Genomic DNA, 20,081 nt, shown 5'->3' on the forward strand with positions numbered 1-20,081 from the left:
TAGCGTGATTGTTATCTGTAGTTAAAAAGTTATGGATTTTCTTCCCCTGTTTATCCATTAAAGGATTTGTTTTCTGTGTTGTGGTGTGTTCAGTATCATCATGCACATATTCAATTTTCAGTAAGGAAGGGTACATTGTTTCCTATTTGGAATAGTCAATAGGCTATTCCCATTTTCTAATAGCACACAGTCTAAAGGATGATTTAGTTGGGATTGGTCCTGCTCTGGGCAGGGGGTTGGACTAGATGGCCTCCAGAGGTCCCTTCCAACCCTGATATTCTATGATTCTATGAAATATTTCCCTGTCCATTTTCATCGGACATATAATAGCTTCCTCCTCTTCCCCCGCCCCCCATTTGTGAACTAACACAGTGAACAAGAATTTAAAGGCTGGACAAGGCAGAAGGAAAGTCAATAGAAGATGTCACACAAGGGGTTACTTGCTTCATTTCAAACTTACTCCTCCTCTCCTCCCTCCCCTCTATAAATCGTGACCATGGTAATTGATGTTATTTACTGTGAGGAACAGATAGAGGGGCCCTCGAGAGCTCCATTAGCCTGCTTGGGATAGCCGGAGAAGGTAATGACTCTTCCTATTAGGCAAACAAAAAGGTTGGCTAGTTCTGATCCAGCTTGTCAGATGCTTCCTGCCAGCGCTGTTCTGTCCCCTTCACTTGTTTAAGTTACTTGCTGGCTGGCTGGCAGAATGCTGTCAGCGTCTGCTGGTTAGTTATAAAACTCTTTCCAAGAGAAACGACCGTGCATTTCCCCACCTCCTCCCACATGCAGGCAGCTATGCTCCTACTGGATCTATCAATCCATCTCTCTCTCTCTCTGTATCCTTGACCACGCTCTTTAAATCCCCTTTAGTGTCTTTCCTTAATGCACTGTCACACGTTTTAATTCCAGTTCTTAGTCTGTCAGCAATGAACTTTGCCAGGAAAACTGAGCTGAAACGGCTTGCTGTTGGATGGAAATGTGTATTTGAATGATGGGGGTAAGGGAGAAGGTCATTTCAATAGAAGGCTTATATGTAACGTATTAAAGTGAGTACCCTGCAGTGCAGTCTTTGCACTATAGGTTGTGATCGAACTGTAATTCCTTGATAGACTTATAAGCATGATTTCCTACCTGCTGGCCTGGGAAGCAATTTTCTGAACTTCACCCAACAGAACAGCTATTTACACGACATAAAAAAATAATCACACTTTCAAATTTGCAGACCCCATGTTTTTAAGAAAATAATATATTCTAGTCCTGGCATAAGCAGGTTTTGTACAGCAGGTGGCAGCACCGAAGAGATGCGCGGATGCTTTCGAGCTGACTGCGTTGTTGCAGAGTCCAGATCATTTAGTCCCAACACAAAGAAGAAAATCGCCATATTTGGGGTCGGGAAGGAATTTTCCTCCAGGGCAGATTGGAAGAGGCCCTGGGGGTTTTTTCGCCTTCCTCTATAGCATGGGGCACGGGTCACTTGCTGGAGGATTCTCTGCACCTTGACGTCTTTAAACCATGATTTGAGGACTTCAATCGCTCAGACATAGGTGAGAGGTTTATTGCAGGAGTGGGTGGGTGAGATTCTGTGGCCTGCATTGTGCAGGAGGTCAGACTAGATGATCATAATGGTCCCTTCTGACCTTAAAGTCTATGAATCTATGAAAATCCACCCCTCCTCCTTCCCTCACCATCCCAAAGTCTCTCTTTGCCTCTCCTGGTTTAGGGCCAGACTGTTCTGCACACACTGGTTTCAATACAACTCCTTCCGGAATAAGGTAGTATGCTGCCTGGGAGGGTGGGTGGGGGGGCAGAATCTGGCTCTTAACTATTTGTTTTATATGTTATGGTTTTATTTTTCATTTTTAAGATATGAAATGTGCCCTCAATGCAAAAATGTGAAATGTTTCTTGTATATTATCCTGTGGATGCATGCACAGAACTCCAAGACCAAAAAGAGTGGAGGGGGAACACCATGAAAAGTGACCCTAAAACTTTTGATGTTGCCAAACTGTAGGCAGAGGGGAGTAGAGCAAAAGGTCCAGGGTGAGAAGTAAGAAGAAAGCACATAGCTGCATCACCCCAGGAGTGTCACAGGTCCCGCCCTTGTTCCCATATTGCTCTTGTGGGGAGAAGTGATTGGCTACTAGTTACTAGTAGCAAAGCACTTTCTCTTCCATAGCAGCTCAGCTGCACTGGCCAGTGGGACAGGAGGGTAGACCCATGGCCCCACCCACTCTCTTATCTACCTGCACAGTGGAGTAATATCAGCCCCATGGAAACCTGCTCCCGCTCACACCTACTGATCATCAATGCTGGAGGCTGTGCAGCCGAGCCAGCAGGCCCCTTCTTCCCCAGCATGGCTGCGCTGGGCAAGACAAGGGCTTGCCTATCATTTGTACAAGTTCTACGAGGGAGAGGGAACAATGAAAGAAAAGATGAGCGTTGAGGTTAGCCGAAGAGGAGAGTCTAGAGGCAAAAGCTGAAGACAACAGTAAGAGGACGGATAGACAGAGACATAAGAAGATGCATTCCCATGCAACAGTCATCAAGAGAGATCTTTACACAACAGAGCAAAAGCTTGTATACACCAGCCAAAAATGAGCCTTTTTGCAATCTAATAGCCACAACCATAGGTGATAAAAGATCTATTTTTATCTGGAGAAAGAGGGAACATGGAAGGGGTGAAAAACAAACCCATTATTTTAGAGAGGAAATCCTATTGCAGGTGTATACCTAGCACTGTTTCTTTAATATTATATTTTCACACTGTAGAACCCCACTTCAGATTGATCTGACAAAGAGACGTACAGCAAAGTTGGTATGCTCATAACACCAATGAGAATGTGCCCTTTTTATTTGGTCACACAATAAATAAATGTTTGGAAAGACCCACCCAAACATGGCTGGGGAGGTGTAGTATAATATTCCCCAGACAGTCATTTCCCAACTCCCATAGCTGATTTTCCTGTGCAATTAGAAAAGCTTTCGTGTTCCGATTAAACAAAGGCCTGGGTTTGCTTTCCTAATGCACAGTGTGCTAGTTCTCTTTCATACAGTGGGGTTTGCTCGGGCGGACTCTCAGCGCAGCATTAAATACCCAGATCTCTCAGTTTTGACCTCTTCATTCAAACATGATTAATGTCATGGCTGTGGCGAAGGAGGAGGAGGAGGAGAAAGGCAATGTTGTTTCCCATGGCATTCATTCCTCTCCACTCTCCTTCCCAGATCAATGCAATAGCTTTCACTGCCACTTTGTCGGCAAGACAGAAATATGCAGCACCAAACATGCCATGTTAACGCAGTGTCTGGAATATGAGCTGAGGCAGCTGGGGCCTATGTTTGTGTCAACAGCATCTCTTACATCTCTCAGGCACCGGGAGATGAAGGTCGCCGAGGAAGAGCACTTGAATCAACTGATAAGTTAAAGATAAGCTTACAAGGAAAATTGCTCCTTCCTCCTGCCCCTTTCTGGAGGATATATCTCAAAAGGAGGAATACAAAAAAAAAATGTAACCCTACAACTATCCACATCTTATTGCCAACCACCTGCAAGCTTTAAGATAACTGTACTGCTATTTCTCCATAGGACCTTAGCAAATATAATTGCTGTTGACTCTCTCATCATTTCTGGAGTTTGAGTTTGCCTCTCCTTCTCTCTGTCTATCTCGAGCACAACAATAACATTGCCAGCCAGACTTTCGCTACAGCTAGGAAAAATCCCCCGATAAAATTTCAAGTGGAATAGCAGAGAGAGAGGGAGAGAGAGAGGTACATGAAGGACCTGATTCAAAACCCATTATAGTCTTTGGGAGTCTATCCATCAACTTTAACTGGCTTTGCTTCAAGCCTTAAGAATGGTGTTTATAAGATCCAAATATTTTTGACCCCAAAATACGTAGCCGCTTGTTTCCTATTTCATTAGACAATAATAATGAACATTTCTAAGACACCTTCCACACATGATCTTGAACAACCTTAATGAATTAATACTCATTACACTTACATGAAGTAGGAAAGATTTTTGCCATTTTATAGATAGCAACCTGCCGCACAGAGAGAGATTAAACGATCTGCTGAAGGTGACAGAGGAAGTCTGTAGTAGAACCAGGAACATCACTTCCAATCCTGGACCTTAGCCACTAGACCACCCTCCCCCAGTATCATTGACGGCATCTTTTGCTAGCAGGACACTATTACTGCTGACTGATACAGCATGATGTTCATAATGTCAATCGTGAGAGGGACAGTGTCTTTCTTGAAAGGGCTTTGGGATCCCTTAGTCCCTCTTCAGAATCATCAACAAAGAAGTGATCCCTTGACATTTTCTGCAGAAGCAATCAAAGAAAGGTAAATCCTGCCACATTGCTTCAGGAGGAGACTAAACCAAGGTTAATGAAGAAACAATCCAAAGGACGCTGATTTCTCATGATTACGAAGAGAAAAAAATATGATGGAGGTTGGTTGGCTACACAAAAATTGGCATCTTATAGCAGCACAGCGTGGAAATCCTGCACACTTACCGCCATGTACTTGTCTTCTCGATTAATGGTACAAGTTTTCTGCTTTCTGGATTTTATTTTATTTTATTTTCAAGGTTAGAATTTTTTAAACTGTGGGGCAAAACTCACATGGCTCTACAATTTTCTCAATTTTTATTTACGCTCACTTTAAACTGACATCATTTGGTAAAGCCAATTTCTGACACTAGAAACCACCGACTGAATGTGATATTTTAAAAATCCTTAGTTAATTTTCTTGGCATTAAAGAGACAACACAACAGTTGCTGTCACACATAACACCAGCACAATTCCCATGCCATCATCTACTAGATTTCCTTTCTTTATCAGTTTTATTACTTTTTTTTTCAATTAACTTGCATGGTGTTACTAATTCATTCATCAGGCAGAGAAACCAATGATAAATCACTACTGAAGCCAAATAGTGTATCACATTGTAATAGGGTGGCAGTGTGGACTAGTGGGCAGGGCTCTGGCTTGAGAATTAGGAGACCCAGGTACTATATCTGGATCTGCACAAAACTGCAGTGTGATATTACACAAGTTACGTCACCTCTCTGTGCTTCTCTTTCTACTCCTCACATGTCTTACTCTGTCTGAACAACGCCTAGCTCAATGAGGCTTCATCTTGTTCAGGGCCTTTCGGTGAAAGCGCAATATTAACAATTCATTCTATGGGTATGTAGAGTGCTCCAGTAGATAAGGCACCAGATAAAAGTCAAGAGACTTGGGTTCTACTTCTGCCTCCATTGGTGTGTGACATTTGGCAACTCACAGCTTCTCTGTACCTTAGTTGACCCTTTCTATAAAGGAGGGACAACCATTTTGCTCACGATGTTTCTCTACTGTAAAATGTTGTATAAGTTCTACATTATATCATATGTTACACTCTCTCATATTACACACGTGCATTATGAAAGAAAGAGAGACTCACAGGACCAAGGTATTTTCCAAGACTGGCGTGCCAGAACTTAGCCTGAATCATAAAAAGTTTTTTTTTTTTACTGGGTATTGAGGCTCAGTCTTGGACTCTTTACCCAGGGAAAAAAATCCACTTGGTGGTTTTCTTTGAGTGAACAGGACAAGAAAAACAGTAATTTGAGGGTCTAGTGGGGATCAACCCATGTTACTGTGCTCTTATTTTTCAGTTATATACAAAGAGAGGCAACTACAAAGTGAAGCCCTTTCAAGGTAAGAAATTTAATCTGGTAAATCAGACAGTGTCCCGTTCACTGAGCAGTTACAGTGCACAACAATTAATAAAATTAGTACATTAATAAAATGTACAGGGCAAAAGGTGACCCTGGAGTTACACCAGGGATGAATTTGGTCCATTTCATTGTATTTCACTGACACAAACGTTTTAATTGATGCCAGTATGGTGCATAATGATTGATACTCAACTGAAAATGACATGAAGCACATTAATCCACACGAAATAGCACTGTAGTTATTATTACAGAGAATGCTCAACCGGTTCAGGTCAAACAGGAATTATTCTATGTGCCATTTGGAATGAGGTAGCATTACCACACAGTGACCATTGTTTCCAAAGCAGCTCCTGGGAAGGGCTTGTAACATTTACTACAAAATATTAGTACGGTGTAGTATTTCATAGTGACAGAGGCCCCTGTGTTAACTCTCTCACATGAAAATGCAGGGAACAAGCTATCAACAATGTTGGCCAGGGCTTAGGAAGCTAAAGATCACACCATCCTTTCTCTACCTGTGGCTGGTGGCTCAGTGGGAGGGGTACCTAAATTTGATGGTGGATAGGCTGGGGGACCCTGACCCAAATCACAGATCCCAACCAGACATGCTAACAGGATAGGATTTTTTACTCTACACTCCAAGTCCATTGGTTCCTCAATAGCAACTTGACTGACTCGGTTGCCATGTGCTTATGGGATGATCATCCTCCAATGGGACCACAGAGCATGGAGTCATAGTTTATGCCGAGCAGCGTTAACTAACCCTTTGCGTTCACTTGGCATTGGGAACATGCCACATGGAATGGCTGCTCCTTGACTGTCTCCCCATGACCCCAGGCTACTCTCTTAGAGAGTCGTGTGGAGTTTCTGAAGACCGCAAGGTGGCAGTGGGAGATGCAGGGACAGGGCGGAGTCATTCCACAAAGCCACCTTTCCCATCTGGGTTGTGCCCCATCCCCATTTCTACTGGATTGTTATAGTTCTTCCCCCCTCCACACGAGGGAAGGGAGCAAACGATCCCCAGAAAAAGAGCTCGTGTACTTGTGCACATTTTTACCTGAAAGACAGCCCTGTTGCAATGGAATATTCAGTTACAATACAACTACTGCAGAACTTAAAACAAACTCTGATGCTGAGAGTCTGTTTATAAATTTACAGTCCTGGGGTTTTCCCGGGATTGCTGTCACAGAATTTGATTATTACGAAGGGTGAAACTCGGAAGATTTGGGTTGTTAAACATTCCAAAGTTCAGATACTTAATCACACTTTTGTTTGAACTCCAAATTGTCAAATTCAAGTTGTAAAAGGAGGTTCTCACTACGTTACTTTTGTGCATGTTTCCAATATTTCAGAAAGAGCATGAGAGGGAGACTATTTTAAGGTATTTCAGCACTTCTCTCTTGGGCGGGGACCAGGAAATGCAGACATGAATGAAAATGAGAAACAACAAAATGCAGCTTAACTGAATTTTTTGAACCTTTCAAAAGAATTCTGCTCAGGTTCACTTTGAGTTCTGGGCGAATTTTCTGGTCGGTTCCCGTATTATTCAAACTGGCTCTTCCATCCTTAAGAATGAGGCTCACAAAAGGCTGTTGTAACAGCTGTTTACTGGGTCTGGGCCTGCTAGATTGATACTGCCAGTTACAGTAACATTCAAAAGGGAAACTAGTGGCCTAAAACTGTGATGCTCAGACTTCAACATGTTTCCTGGGGTGTGATGGCCTTGCCCTCTAGTGGTTACAGAAACCATATAAATGCTAGTATTTATGGCTCTAGTTGGAAATTTTCTTTTAGCTCAAATGGTAAAACTGTTGTTTTTGGATGGTAGGGTCAATGGTTCAGTTCCCAGCAGGGGTGGTTAAGTTATGCAGTGAAAAGGCATTCATCACATTAAGCTATCAATTCAGCATGCTGTACCAGTCCAAGAGGACTTGCTAAATGCTTTCCTGGGGACTACTGATGGGCCTGCTCAGGGACTTCCAAGAGACTGCACCACTACTGGATTTCTACACGCGCAGTTCCCTTGCAGGTTGGCTAACCCAATAGGAAATTTAATTGGGATCAAATTGTTCAATGAGGACTGATTGTGTGGCCGTCAATTTAGGAATGCATTTTCATATAGCAGTTGCTGAAATAACCAGAGGTACTTACACATTAAGGTGAGTTACAGGTGGAATAAGAGAGAGAGACTTTCACTTTCCTGGTAAGATTTTCTAAATTCTTCCCTTTCGGAATACAGTGTATGCACTATGTATTTCAGATTAACCCCTTGCCCATCCCCCTGCCAAATGTATTAGCCCAGGGGTCAACATTTGGTGGAGTTATTTTTTTTAATAGTTTGCAATTATGGGGGGGGGGGGGAAAGGACGTTGTCACCAGTTTAAATAAAAGGCAAGACTTCAGGCCATACACCACCCTTTACTGACTTTCCTTTGCAGACAGGTTAAATCCTGAGGTGCGGTATTTAGAACTGTTTAATCTAGCTGCTTGATTAATTTCCCCATCAATAGACGTTGGAATAAATAGTGATTAAAACATCTAATTTCAGGAACATTGGTGTAAGTCAGGGAACGGGAAGAGAGAAAAAAACCAGGCCATGGTCCCTTTGAATTTCTTTCCTGCCTGCCTGACGTGCTTATTCAGGCAGTGGTGCTGGTACAATTTTTATAGTGGGAGTGCTGAGGGCAGAAACCATGTATTTGGATTGTTATTACTCCCTCAAGCCAGGGGTACGGCTGCACCCAAGTTCCAGCACCTATGTATTCAGGGAAGAACCCGTGCCTTGCTTTAGGACATCTGGGGGGATTCCTTGAGCGTCCCCTGTAGTTTCCCACCTGAAGAATCCCAACTAGTCATCACAGCTGTAAAACGAAGAGAGCTGACAGAGCTTTTATGGGCAAGCAACTGTGCAAGCTATTTTATGTTTAAACCAGCCTGGAATCTCTCTGCTTCTATATTGCCACTGAAATGTGACATTAACCTACAGGTGCCACAGCATGCTGAGATCCTGCATGTATTACCCGTTCGCCATAAAGGGAAACGCGGTTGGACCTAGTGTGGTAAGTATGGATAAATGATGGCTTTTTAATGGTGACTATTGTTGAGAGCCATGAGTGGCAATCACTTGTGAACATGTACAATCTTATCTGGTTGCCCATTCTTAACAAAAAACCTACCCACAAAATAAGATGTGAGCCCGTGCAATATGTTCCTGCATACGTTTATGAAGATTAGTGTGTTCATTACATTGAAGTCAGAGTATATAACGCACAGCGTTCAATTATTTCTCTTTCCCCTCGTAAGTTCAAATATTTCATGGGTACAATCTATTAGAAAGTACCTGTAATAGGTAGTGCATTTCCAAATGGACATTCATTGGACTTCTCGGACGATAGCCAGCTCCAGAAATGTGCCATTTCTGCAGCAGACCTTAGCTTTGTTGCCTTTCAGAAAGAGAGGCTGTTCTTGGCAATTAGGCATTTGAAAAGCAGTGGGGACCACCGGGAGACGCAGCAAATGTTTATTCTATAATTCCAGGCTCAGTACTTCTGCGCTTCTAAATCTAGGTTCGGAGGGCAAAGTTCAAAATCTTTTTCATGTGCTCCTTGCCTAGCAGAAGCACAGTACCAGTGGAAAAGTGATTTTCACGGCATTTGACAAAAGGTTAGAAACCATAAGGTGGAATCATTTGTGAGGTCATCTCAAGATTTTTTTTATTCCTTCCATGCATAAAAATTGCTTCAGAGAGAGGCAAGCACTATAGCCTTTGAAAAGGACTCGATAAAACCTTTTACACAAAATCTCTTTCCCCTCATAAGTTGGCATTGTTGTTCAGCACAATAGCATTCACTTCATGAGATTCAAGGGCCAGCCATTGTTTTGTGATAGGTAAAAGGCTGCTTTATAATACTACAGGTAGTTAAGTAGATAACATGTTTTAGCTGTGAGAGAAAAAACCCTCTTTCAATGACATCTGAATGGTTCTATCTCCTTTTCTCTCTGTGCAGCAAGAAAGTGATACTAGTCTTAAGTCTGAATTCCTCTAGAACTTAGCAGAAGGGTTCTTACTTTGTATTAGTTGAACTCCAGCTCTACCTTTAAATACATTTTAAATAGAAAACAGACCTCACTACTTATTTGCACATTGCAAAGTCAGGTGCAGTTATTACTGAATTGAGAAGTTCAGTGTCCTGGTGTACATTGATACTTATCAGTGATATGGTTCTGTAGACCTCAAAGCGCTTTACCACGGAGATCTAATTTTCCTCATCTGTAAAACGGTGACCAGATGAGAAAAATGAGGCAATCACAGGCCGAGGACTTGTCCATGTGGAAAGTTAGTGCAGAATAAGTTAGGGTGTGAATTTAAAGTGCAATAACTTCTCCATACAAACCCTCTATGTGGGCACTCTTATTCCTCCCTAACAGTGCCTTTGTGTGGCTTAGCTGAGGGCTTATCTATATGGATACTTAGTGCGTGGCAAGCTGGGGTGTGAATATGTCGTGCACCAGCCTGCGGCTGACGAAGTGGCTGTGTGGACCTTGCTAAAACTTCTGTAGCGTGCTTGGATGTATTGCCATTTACTTTTATTGCACGGCAGCAGGTTCTACACAGCCACTTAGCACATGGCACGCTGGGTGTGCTGTAAAGTTACATCCCAGATTGCTGTATATTAAGCCCTGAGTGACTTGTCCCAGAGTACAAAGTGAGCATGGCAGCATGAGGAATACAACCAGGTTTCCTGACTCCGAATTCAGTGCTCTACTCCCATAGGTCACACTCACTTATACTGTATGCTCAGACATTTCACTGTCAACGAGTGTCAAATGGGACTAGTCCTAAAAATGGGTTTCCTTCTACACTGAAGTTTTTTGGGAGGTTGATTTACTGTAAGATCCTGATTATGAAACAGCATGACAACAGCCAGTTGGTTTGATATTTGTGAGTTTGTTTAGTAGAGAGTCAATGGCAAGGGAGTCAGACAGTAAGACATAAGATATGTTGGAAGTAGGTAAGATATGGAGGTTCACGTTCACTTAATTGGGATCTTCTTGTATTTTCACCTTGTGAGGGGCAAGAGGACAGCATTAGCTTTTCTAGCAGACATCCCTTATGTAAACCTACCCTACTGTTCCACACTGTGTATTTGGGCATTACAATGACTATACAAGGGCTGTAGGATAGGGTAGTTCTTTTTATAAATAAGAGAAGTCTATCAGTCCTAGCTCTCCTGTTGCTGAGCAACTAACTGCCCTGAAATGGACAAATTTGTACATATCCGTATCTGAATTTTGGTCTTATAAGCCTGCATACAAATGGCATCTCCTGGGAAGAGTCCCAGTATGAAACAGCCACTTCATTTTTATGTATTTATATATTTTATTCCCTATCCTGAATAATTTAGGCCCCGATTCTGTCAGCTGTTCTAAACATGGGGACCCTCCTGTATCCCCACGAAACTCAGTGGGACTCCACATAGAACAGCTTGCCTTGGTTTGCTTAGATAGACATTTACAATGCAATAGCCGCAGTGCAGATCAGGACAGAGAGCATTCACATACAAAATATGCAACAAATAGGCACCTATATCCCTTCTAAGAGGAGTAAGTTCAAGAGGAGAAATAGTACGGTGTGGGGCAAAGCAGTGCTGGAAAACTTCATGTTTAAGAAGCTGAAGAAAAGTGCGCAGCAGGGTCACTAAAAATGCCCAGCTCTGTCTGGGTTTCTGCCATGATATCCAAGGCAGAGACAAGACGACGTTTAAAGATTTTTTTAACGGCGAAGGTAATTGATTGCTGGAACAATTTACCAAGGGTTGTGATGGATTCTCCACCACTGGTGATTTTTAAAGCAAGTTTGGATGGTTTTCTAACAGGGAAGTTCTGTGACCCGGGTTACGCAGGAAGTGAGCCTAGATAATCACAATGATCCCTTCTGGCCTTGGAATCTATGAATTCCAAGGCCAGACAGAAAACAGCATTGTGATAGTAGGAGATCCATAAGCAAAGCAGGAAGCTATCCCCCAGCCCCCATGTCTGTCTACTTGCTAGGATGAGCATGTTTCTATTTGTGGAAACAGGTGAAAAAATTCAGCAGTATGTGTATATGTGTGTATATATATATATATATATATATACACCTGCTCCTATAGTTATTTGGTGTGGGGTGCTTACGATGCCTGCTGACACAAAGATACCATGTAAGAAGATATCATTGTTTCTAAAACAGACTGGAAGGTCAATGGTATTGACTGACTGATTAAAAAAAGGAGATTTTTTAAAACAAAATCGGATGGCTGCATAGAGGAAATACTGCCAACAGATAACACACTGGGGGATTTATTACTAAACATCAATCTGATTTTTTTAAGCCCCAGATAATTTGGACCCAGCAATGGAATGAGAAAAAAGGTGCTCTTCCTCTAGAAAATAGTCTAAAAAAAAGCCCTCAAAGGTAGCAGCTCTATGCTTCATAACCTCATCTACTGCACTGTCAACTAGACTGGCAGAGATGAGAAAGCTGACAGCTCTCCAGAGGACCCTGGCGGAAGCTGCTGTGCAGGAGTCTGGAACGGCAGAAACCTGCTCCCGCATGTAATGAGACCAAGCAGAGCTGGAAGGTAAACTCCTTCCCCTGCCTAAGAGAAAAAAGAAGCTGGCCTGTCATGTATCACCATTTTGGGAGGTGTGTGTATGGGGGGGGTGTTGGGGGGGGCGTATGTATCTTTCTCTCTCCCTCTCTTCCCTTGGAGGAGGGGTGACGTGCTGGGGAATTGTGGTGGATTCTTGCCTATGTCAGAAATGAATTACAAATTCAGAAGCAAAACAAAACACAGCTCCTACAATTTCTGGCTCACACATACACAAAATACACAATCAATCCATGAAACCAGTGACACAGCTGTGCTCCCTCTTTCACCTTAAGTTTAGAATGCTGGAAAAGCTTCATTAACTTGGGACAGGTTTCGCCATGGGTCTTGTGCACAAGGCTGGTTGAGAATAGTAAGCCCCATTAAATTAAAAAAAAAAACAATTTAGTTGCTCTAATACTACAATTGGTTTGTCTAATTCCCCTATAATTAGCGTCCCTGTAAACTGATCTGTTGTGTTCGTCATGGAACTGTAGCAGAGTATTCAAAGAGACACATGTGAGTACAGGTAATTACTCATGTTGTTCTTTCCTACCCAGAACAACGATGCTGTTCACAATCTCACAGCAAGTAACACACAATCAAAAAAAAAAATACGGATATGTGCGCAAGCCTGAAAGTTCACACCTTCGGTGGGGTAGTGGTGGTCAGTAGGTAATAACCTACCAGGACCATTCTACAACACAGTGTGAGTACTTTGTCATTTATTTAAAATACTCAACACTTACAATGAACAAACAACCCCTGCTCGAGGCACTTGGTGGTTCCTTTGAGAGAAGGTATATAGCCATTGTGATGAGCGCCCCTTTCAGAACACTCAAGCTCTCAGCTGTGAATTGCATTGGAAATAAAGGGCCCGATTCTGCTCTCGTTGTAAACCAGGAGTAACTCTACCAGAGTCGATGGGAAGAAAGCTTTTCCTCGACACTGGCAGTTCTGTGCGGCTGCCGCTGGCTGGAGCTACCTTGTAGATAGTAACACAATGTGTGGCTCTATACAGAATGGAAACCCAACGTAAGAGACTGCAAAGCATAGCTGCCACCCTGTTACAATACGGACGTTAGGGGATTGGAATGTTAATATTTAAATAAAAAGGTCTGGGTTTCCTCAGGAAAATCCTCATTGTATAAAAACAGTAGGATGGAAACTGGTTTTTACTGTCTTTTACCTCTGTCTCCCTTTCTGCAGGTAACTCAAATGCTGGTTGTTTTCCTGTGTAAAATGACAGCGGTAGTCCCACACACAGCAAAGTTATTCTTTTTTTTTTTAAGTCTTATTTAATGCATAATATTCACATGTGAACTTTCTGACTGCAAAGCACATTGGGAGCAGCTTTTTTTTAAGGCCTGGACTGGACATGTGAATTCCTTTGAAGAGCTGGTTGAAAAAGAAGAAGGTGTCTAAGAAATCAGCATCAAACGGGGATGTTGCCTGATTGCAAATCTGGAAGTATCATAGAGGCCTTTCCTTGTGTGCGACATTGTTCTGTTGAATGCAGCCACTACGGGAGTGATTCAATATCCCGATGCTTTTGGGAAAGATACAAGAACTAAGATAAGGACCAGTCACTTTGTGATATAGGAAAAAGGGCACATTGTACTTGAATATAACTAATGTGACAAGAATCGTCCATATAATGAAACATAAGCATATGCATGCTCTGAACTGAGAGCACAGCAATTCCAATGGAACTTTTGATGCAAACCCCGTACGCCTAATCCTTTTTGATCTGGACACTTGCATTTTGAAGCCTAAACATTCACATTAGGATTGCTTGAACTCTTCTTGAACACTGCCCTGCCTAATATTCTGGAAGCTTACACTGACCCCATCTAGAAGCGGCCACATAAGGGAGACCATGGCAGTGTCCATAGCACTGTTTACTTTTTCAAGAGGTTGACTTACTAAAACCCTTTAAAGGGGGTACAAAAAGTTTGCTCATCCATCAAAGTATTAACTTTCACAAGTAAAGAAGATCTGTCAGAGAGAACTCTGTCTTTCAAGGTCTTGAGTCCCCTTTGCTCCCATTGTAGAGCATTGAAGCACCTCTCTGGATTGGAGAGAAAGAGAGATTCACCTTTTCGCCGCCGAGGTTGACTTAAGTAAAGTAAGTGGTCCTGCATTGTGCTTTTCACTGGAAGGCAAAATATATCCAATTGCTGTTTAGTGCACATTAGGATTCTGAAGCCTGCTTCCTCCTTTTATATGTTTATTACTGTTCTGATCACTTAGCACTATTCTCCGTGCTGTCCCTCTCTCTTTCTTCAAACTCCTCCTCTGATATGTGATTCTGTCTCCCTTTCCCAGAAGATGGCAAATGCACCAATTGAAACAACTTCCAGGGTCAGTGGCAACTGAAAATATCACATTGTAGAGTTCTGCTTTCAGGGTTTGCCATCACCCTGCCGTGCAACCCGAGACCGCTCTGCCATCACCCTTCTGTCTCAGATCACTACACTGGTTACTTGTAACATTTGAGATGATGACCTGAGAGAACTTCAGGGTTTGAAGCAGACTCTTCAGAACATCAGAGCTCATCGTTGTGGAGGAGTTTAATTTTCTGATAGAAAATGCCACCAGCCAAGAACAGTGCGGACATCTGAACTAAGCCCATGAGAAAATTCCACCTGAGGAGGAGTTCCACAGAGGAAAGGATGCTCTTGTGTTTAAGGCAGTGGACTGAGACTCGGGAGATCCGAGATAAATTCTTGCCTCACCCCAGGATATACAGAAAATCTGCGGCAAAGTCACTTAATCTCCATGTGCCTCTTCGTCTGTGTGTGGGGATGATAATATTTCCTCCCTCCCCCCCCCACCTTTGTCTAAGCAATTTAGATTGTCAGCTCTTTGGGGGCAGGGACTCTCGGGCAAGGTCCCTGTACAGGTCTAGCACAATGGGGCTTCCAGGAGCTACCATAATACCCATATGAAATAATCAAATTGAGCTTGGCAGGCCAGTCTGACACACTGCACTGCAAGCTGCCACGACACTTTCAAAATAGCCTCAGAACATCCCCAGCACTAGCCTCAATCCTGACGCAGATACCATCCACGTTCCTTGCTTGTTCAGCTGCATGCTCTGGCTGGAACACTCCTGAACGAAACCCCAGGGTTTGATTGCTGCAGTTTAGGCTGACATAAAGATCAGCTTTATGGAAACACCCCTTGGGGCTGACCGCACATTCTGTAAACGGCCTCCACAGCAAATACACAAATAAATAAATAATGTGCCCCATTTCTCATTGAGACTGTAATTTCCTTTTTAATAACGATCGACTCTCACAGCGTACTCGCCAACTCAACAGTATTTAACCAGAGGCGTCAGTATTTTCAGGAGACTCCAATTATGAATTACACGAGAAACTTTTTTTTTAAAATGATTCACCGGACCACAATGGGTTCAAACGCCTCTAAAAACACAGAATATAGCTTCGGGTTTGTATTAGCGAATAGGGTTATTCCCTCCCGTGACCCAGCTGATCTCCTTAAGACCACCCGATAAAAGCAAACAACAAAACCTAGCACAGGTAAATTTTTCAGAAGCCAAATCATGTCTTCAGATGATGGAATGACCCTTTGCCATTCTGTATATAGTATATTCCCCGTGTGTTGAAATTAACTGAAATTCTTATGCCACACAGCTGTCTGTCCTCCTAAAAGCCAAAGAGACATAGCTGACTTTGTAATGAGCTATACAGCTGTTTATGCAACCTCCATGTTTTATAATTAAGCTTTAATACCCATTAAATCAGTCATTACTACCAGTAATAACCAGTTTGCTCATTAGCAGCCTAAGGCAAGTCTGAGGGCAGTTAATTTTGTAACACCACAATTGCCAAGTCCAATAATGACTTATTCCCAAGGATTTACTACTATTATATACCATATTCAACTCTTTATAGAACAGCAAATTTTTTTTGAAGTCGCTGATTGCTTTAAAAATTATTTCCTTCAGTCTCTGACTGCTTATTCACTAGTCAAAATACAGATTACAGGTATATTTGGATTATGTTACCTTTAGTGGAACAGTTACTAACAAACACACAACCCTGATTTCCAAGTCACAGACAGTACCTCAATCTCTAGGTCAGTAACAACAAGTTTGACAAGGACCTTTGAGCAATGCCATCGTAAACAATCCCTGGCATGTTCGGCATTGGCAGCAAGGTCAGCAAGGAGACAGACTTTGCTGTCACACCCTTGCCAATACACATCGGCCAAGTATGATGAGGTGCCAGCCAAATCCTTTGGCTTGACAGAGTGGTGCTGAAGCAGGTTTTTGGCCTTGCAGAGGACTATGAACAGCAGATACGTATGGTGTAGAAATTCACAGCCATGTCATATCTCTGCATTGTTTAAATGGCAACATTTTGGTCGCAAAGAAAGCTCCGACGGGGGCTCTTTTCTGAGATCAAAGTAACAAAGCTTGCTCCCAGCTAAGGAAGAGTGCAGAGATGTGTTTTGGAAATAATGAAGGCAGACAGCAGAGGTAATGCTTTAGGCACACATGCACCCTGTGTGCCAAATTTTTAAGGGAAAGGGTAAGCAAAGGATGTTGTGATATGTTTGACTTCATATTCTTAGAGTGATTTAAAGGTAAGCTGTCATAAGATGTCACCATGGCCTGTGTGCTAGGATCTGCCTGAATATAATAGGCCAGATTCTTATCTAATTTATGAGAGTGCAGTCTCATGAAGTCAATGGAAATGTATCTGTTTGAATTAGGTCTGAATTTAGCCCCACAGCTTCAGAAATCCTAGCAGATTTATTTTTGAAGGCAGATGATTCATCTGATTTTAAACCAGGATACGGATGCATTGAAGTAACACCTACGGATGAAATCCTGGCTTCATCAAAGTCAATGGGAGCGTTTCTGTTTTGCTTCAACAGGGTCAAGATTTCACCCGTGGAAACCAAGGGCCTGATTCCTGAATCTGGTGCAGTTATTTACACTAGTGCGAAGTGGGATTTCATGATTTGGTTTCTCTGTCTACAGCACTGTATGTTTAGTAACGTTTTATGTATCTCTCAATATCAGGAGTGTGTGTGTGTGTTTGGTGGCGGGGAGACATGCTCAGATGTCTTAGGTAGTTCTCCTGAATTGGCATGTGAAGGGGGAGGGGGACACGTATTGGCCTTTCTTGCCATATTAAGTGGCAAACCAGTGATTGCTGCTGACGTGATGCCTCCTGTAAGACAAGGTGTAAACTTTGACCTTTGTTGCACCCAATATGAAGAAATGCAACTTCAAAAATGGACATACTACGGCCTGCTTCTCCGCTGCGCAAAGATAGCCATCAATTGTGAATTTATTTAAGCTTGAAAAAATTTGGTGTTGACAGGAAAAAGCTTGTTAGAACATTGCTTCAGCTCTAATTAAAACAAAAGGTTCTAGGAGGGTGAAAAAAGCTTTAGAATTGATAGCTCTAATACACCCACTTCTTAGGACTCTAAACATGGCTGCTGGTGATTCTGTTCATGAACCAGATGGCCTTCTAAAATTTAAAGGGTGCTCTACACACCCATTTTCAGTTCTTCATTTAGACACTCGAGATCAACGATAGTTCACAATCCCGCGTACAGATTTAATAGCAGCACTAGCGTAAATTAAATGTGGCATATCATTATCATTGCAGTGTTTCGGTACATGGCAGCGTTTTGTTTTTGCTTCATCGGAACACGCACACAGAGGACATATATGGGAAATTTTCAAAAGCACAAATGGCAGTTAGGCATCTGACGCCCATTGAATGTCCATATGCATACTATACCCACAAACCCAGATAGTAATGCAGGCATATATCCACCATAGCATTATTTAAATGCAACTGTTTATTGCGAGGTGAGGCAGAACAAATAGAAGGTCTAGAGAGCGGCTGTTCTTACATTCAGCACTGGGACCTACGGGCATATCTGAGAGCAAAAGTGAAACCCTAATTATTTTCACTATTTTAAACAGCAAAGAGTCAGAAACAAGAGCCTTCACTCTCTCTTTCTGGTACAAACCATCTCAAGTGGCATTTAGGTATCTGTCATAAATATAAAGGGCAGGGTAACCACCTTTCTGTATACAGTGCTATAAAATCCCTCCTGGCCAGAGGCAAAGTCCTTTTACCTGTAAAGGGTTACGAAGCTCAGGTAACCTGGCTGGCACCTGACCCAAAATGACCAATGAGGGGACAAGATACTTTCAAATCTGGAGAGGGGGAAAAGACTTTTGTCTGTCTGTGTGATTCCTTTGCCGAGAACAGATCAAGGATGGAAACCCTCCAACTCCTGTAAAGTTAGTAAGTAATCTAGCTAGAAAATGTGTTAGGTTTTCTTTGCTTTGGCTTGTGAAATTTGCTGTGCTGGAGGAAATGTGTATTCCTGTTTTTGTGTCTTTTTGTAACTTCAGGTTTTGCCTAGAGGGATTCTCTATGTTTTGAATCTGACTGCCTGTAAGATTATCTTCCATTCTGATCTTACAGAGTTGTTCTCTTGGTTTTTTTTGTGTTCTTCTAATAAAGTTCTGTTTTTTAAGAATCTGATTGGGTTTTTTGAGTCTTAAAAATCCAAGGCTGATCTGTGCTCATCTTGTTTATTCTCAAGCCTCCCCAGGAAAGGGGGTGTAAGGGCTTGGGGGGATATTTTGGGGAAATAGGAACTCCACGTGGTCCTTTCCCTGATTGTTTGTTAAATCACTTGGTGGTGGCAGCGTTTACTTAATCCAAGGCAAAAACTTTGTGCCTTGGGGAAGTTTTAACCTAAGCTGGTAGAAATAAGCTTGGGGGGTCTTTCATGCGGGTCCCCACATCTGTACCCTAGAGTTCAGAGTGGGGAAGGAACCCTGACAGTATCTTCACCAGGCAAGAGCAGAGGTGGCCACTCATTTGAACGATGTTGATTTAGCAGCTGAATATAGCAAAGGGACCGTGTGCCTTTACATTTCTCCTGGGCAGAACTGAAGCAGTAAGAGAATGTTATGCTATTATTCTAAATTACACTGACGGCAGAGGGCTGCCGGGGTTACAGAGAGAGAACAATTCTCTACAGCCACTAGCGGTCAAAGTAATTAGCTGGTGTAATGAAGAGGGAGAAAAAGGAGACGAATGTTGGACATTGGAGCATTGTACTGCCAGCATTCTCATTCTCCAAGGCTTCGGAACAACAATGCACTGCTGAGCCTTCAGTAAGCTCCACACATGGCTACACCCATGAAGAGAATAATTAAGAAATGTTGGTGTTTCCTTGGGAAAACACCAGCACTCCCTGAAAGAATGACGGTAATCTCCAGAACAGCCGCCCCTCCGACCTTTCCTTTGTTGTGGTGAGCAGCAAACACATGTGACGGTGCTCTAAAATGAACATGCTTTTGTTCTCTCCCCCTCATAACACCCCACCCCCCTGTCATACACCATCAAAACAGTGTGTTGTCAATGGTGTCAAAACAGCTGAAACAAAGCTGGCTTTATATACAAGGGAGAGATGCACACACTTAAATCCGGCAGTTTTCCTCACAGTCCAAACCTCGAAGTGCTGAGCCCCCTCATCTCCAACTGAGTGGAGCAGCAGCTCTTCAGTAGCTAATGGTAGTGGGCGGGGGGGGGGGGGGGGCTTAGCCTCTTGTAAGATCAACTGCTCAGACAGGCAGAGCTACTGTTGTCTTTAAGGCAGCTTCTTCTGACTAAATACTGGGTCACGATGACATGATTTTGCTTAAAGA

General features: G+C 42.7%; 1 protein-coding gene and 1 long non-coding RNA gene across 7 annotated transcripts in view; one reads left to right on the forward strand and one right to left on the reverse strand.

Moving 5' to 3' along the window:
- ERBB4 (erb-b2 receptor tyrosine kinase 4) overlaps positions 1–20,081 on the reverse strand; it is a 975,001-nt gene that overhangs the window by 77,388 nt on the left and 877,532 nt on the right. The window lies entirely within an intron of this gene.
- LOC142068578 (uncharacterized) lies at positions 1,372–18,820 on the forward strand. Its single transcript, XR_012664456.1, has 4 exons — positions 1,372–1,544; positions 5,664–5,706; positions 8,713–8,785; positions 13,565–18,820. It is a non-coding gene; the product is annotated as an uncharacterized LOC142068578 (long non-coding RNA).

The sequence above is a fragment of the Caretta caretta genome, chromosome 11 (genome assembly GCF_965140235.1).
Source record: "Caretta caretta isolate rCarCar2 chromosome 11, rCarCar1.hap1, whole genome shotgun sequence".
Lineage (NCBI taxonomy): Eukaryota > Metazoa > Chordata > Testudines > Cheloniidae > Caretta > Caretta caretta.